General features: G+C 39.9%; 1 protein-coding gene and 1 long non-coding RNA gene across 3 annotated transcripts in view; one reads left to right on the plus strand and one right to left on the minus strand.

Moving 5' to 3' along the window:
• Nucleotides 1–3,350, minus strand: part of NCOA7 (nuclear receptor coactivator 7) — a 160,552-nt gene that overhangs the window by 138,437 nt on the left and 18,765 nt on the right. The window lies entirely within an intron of this gene.
• The window catches only part of LOC105543202, a 23,955-nt gene that overhangs the window by 18,801 nt on the left and 1,804 nt on the right, over nucleotides 1–3,350 (plus strand). Inside the window, exon 2 of the long non-coding RNA XR_001006592.1 lies at nucleotides 337–477. This is a non-coding gene — a long non-coding RNA (uncharacterized LOC105543202). The remainder of the gene's footprint in view (nucleotides 1–336; nucleotides 478–3,350) is intronic.

Raw genomic sequence — 3,350 nt, forward strand, 5'->3', positions numbered from 1 at the left:
TTTTTTTAAAGGTTTATTGAGTTGCTTGTCATAAAACTTGTAGAATTCAGAAGAAAATGGCTTTCTGGTAGACTGGATTGTTGTTCCTAATTACGCACTCCTTCCCTTGCTGTAAGATAATTATACATCCATACCCTTTGCTGGGCAGCTCTGTGATGCTTTGCACTAGTATACAGAGTATATGACCACATCTGATTTTTCATGTGACTTGTTTTGACCAATAGACTGTGAGGATTAATAGTCATATTCATATTGACTTGAAGCACTAAGAGACCTGGCAAGTGTCTGCTCCCCACCAGCAGAGTATGCTCCAGGTAGCTGCTTCTCCCTCTTCAGCTTGGATTCCAGGATGAAGACATGTGGAACAGACCCGAACCTGTACCTCAGCTTTGGCATCCGACTTAGCCTTTGCCAAGGCCAGCCTGCAGAACCCAGCCAGGAGTAGCTAAACCACAGTCAAACTGCAAATCCATGAAGGTGAAATACATATTTGTGGATATAACCCATTGCGGTTTGGAGACAATTATGTAACATTATCACAACAAAAAACCCAATACACCCTTAGAACCATCCTGATCCACAAATTACTTCGTGGAGTTTTACCAGAAAGATCAAAACCACATAGTACATATTATTGTTTATATGAATAATTCTACCAAGGCCTGAGATACCAAAGCCCAGACACAAGACAATTGACACAAATAGCAGACGAGGCTTCCTTTTCTTCCAGTTGTCATTTACCCCATAACCACTTTGCATGGCTATGGGGTTTTAGCTGGGAAGGCATCATTTGACAAGAAATTGTGCATTGTCTTAGCATATTTATATATAAGCGTTGATATTACTTACTGTTATAGGTTAAATTATAGCATTCCAAAAAAAAGGTATGCTGAAGTTATAATACTCAGTACTCCCGAATGTGATCTTATTTGGAAATAGGGTCACTACAGATACAGTTAGTTAAGATGAAATCACACTGGAGTGGTGTGGTGCCCTAATCCAATATGACTGGAATCCTTATAAGAAGATGGCCATGTAGTGATAGAGACACAAAGAGAGAATGCCATGTAGACACAGGCCACACTTGGAGCTATACTGCTGCAAGCTAAGGAACTCCAAGGTCCAGCAAACTACCAGAAGTTAGGAAGAGAAAAGGAAGGATTCTTTTACCGGTTTCAGGGGGAACATGGCCCTGCTGACACCTTGATTTTGAACATCTAGCTTCCAGAAAGTGAGAACATACATGTTTAAAGCCACTCAGCTTCTGGTACTCTGTCATGGCTGCCCTAAGAAACTAATACGCTGACTTTAAATTACTTTTATACACTATCACTGTTTAAATTACTTTTATACACTATCACTGCTCCAAAAACTTTATTACTTTCTCAACATGTCCATTCTGCCACGTTCTCTTATAATTTAAAGGAAATGCAGGCATGCCATTAAGAAAATTGGTAAAAATTATTTACCAGTTGCCTCCTGGGCCCAGATGTTAATTCGATGAGCTTTTTGTTCATCCAGTTAACATCTGGGTCCAGGAGAGAGTTCAAGCACAGCTTATTTGGGTAGGTGGACTAAGAACTGACCTGATAATCAAAGAATTATTTTATCCTATAAGAGTCTTTGGAACATTCTGAGAATACAGAATCACCATGTACTATGCCACTCCTATCACACTTTCTACAGCAATTTTACACTGACAAACTCATACTGCTAAGTTTCTCAGTGCACACTTATGCTACCTTGTGTCATTTTCTTTACGTTATTTCTTTTTTGAGATGGTGTTTCACTCTGTCACCCAGGCTGGAGTGCAGGGGTGCGATCTTAGCTCACTGCAGCCTCCGCCTCACAGGTTCAAGCGATTCTCCTGCCTCACTGCCTCACACTCCCCTGCAGCTGGGATTACAGGCACGTGCCCCCACACCTGCCTAATTTTTGTATTTTTAGTAGAGACAGGGTTTCATCATGTTGGCCAGGCTGGTCTTGAACTCTTGATCTCAAGTGATCCACCTGCCTTGGCCTCCCAAAGTATTGGAATTACAGGCATGAGCCACCATGCCTGGCCCCTTGTGTCATTTTCTAATTATTGTTCCTTATGCCCATATTCCTTCCAATCAGACTGTAAACTCTCTAAAGGCAAGGAATGTGTCTTATGCTGTTCATCCATGCAGAATTATGCACACATCACAACTCTCTGTTCAGGCTGGACACAGAATTTATGTTTAATAAGTTGATTTTTGACTTGTTACGGCTAAGTAACAGAAACTGACTTCAGGTTATGAAACGGTATTTAGATTAGTGGCCTTTTATTTAGATTAGTGGTCTCCACTTTTTATTCCACATCAATAAAAGTATCTGAGCATAAGCCTCTAATTACTTTTACTTATAAAAACACGTCTTCTCTACTAATAATTATAAGGCATATAACTAAAATAGAAGTCATGAAAACAAAGACATTCTAACAATGTCTTTCTGTACCTTCATGTGATGCATGAACTTCACTTTAGAAACCACCAGTCTAAACTATGAGAGCAGGTATGTGACAACATTCCCTGGGATTTGGTCCTTTCCAGGAAATGGACCTATAAAATTCTAACACATTTATAAACTTAATAATTATCGGACAGAGTCATAAAATTGTCTAGATGAAACAAGCAATATTTTAAAGTTGATAGGATTGTCTTTGCAACTAGGATTAATTTGTATATTATACTACTAGCCCCCTATTATAAATGCATTTGCTAACTGTGGTGCTCTCTGCAATTAAACCCTTTAAGTTTTAGATGTTAGAAACAAAAATCTATTATCAAGTCTTCAGGCAAATATCTGTAAGACTGAGAATCCAAATGATATAACATTCTGATCTTGAAAACAAGGAAAATAGAAGGATGAGCAAAGGGGATGATGAAACAGAACACTCATACTTTATCTCTAAGAATGTCATCAACACAACAACATCCGATTTTCCTGTGTTCTACGTGCATGTGGATAACGCTGTACTAGAAAATAGAAGGACATTGAGTAATATAAAACACAACTTCTATAAGCTTACTATAAGAACTGGCCCAGCGCAGTGGTTCATGTCTGTAATCCCAGCACTTTGGGAAGCCGAGAAGGGCGGATCACTTGGGGTCAGGAGTTCGAGACCAGCCTGACCAACATGGTTAAACCCTGTCTCTACCAAAAATGCAAAAAAATTAGCCTGGCATGGTAGCGCATGCCTATAGTCCCAGCTACTCCAAAGGTTGACACGGGAGAATTGCTTGAACCCTGGAGGTAGAGGTTACAGTGAGCCGAGATAGCACCACTGCATTCCAGCCTGGGCAACACAGCAAGAGTTTGTCTCAAAA

The sequence above is a fragment of the Mandrillus leucophaeus genome, unplaced genomic scaffold (assembly GCF_000951045.1).
Source record: "Mandrillus leucophaeus isolate KB7577 unplaced genomic scaffold, Mleu.le_1.0 Scaffold1067, whole genome shotgun sequence".
In the NCBI taxonomy this organism is placed as follows: domain Eukaryota; kingdom Metazoa; phylum Chordata; class Mammalia; order Primates; family Cercopithecidae; genus Mandrillus; species Mandrillus leucophaeus.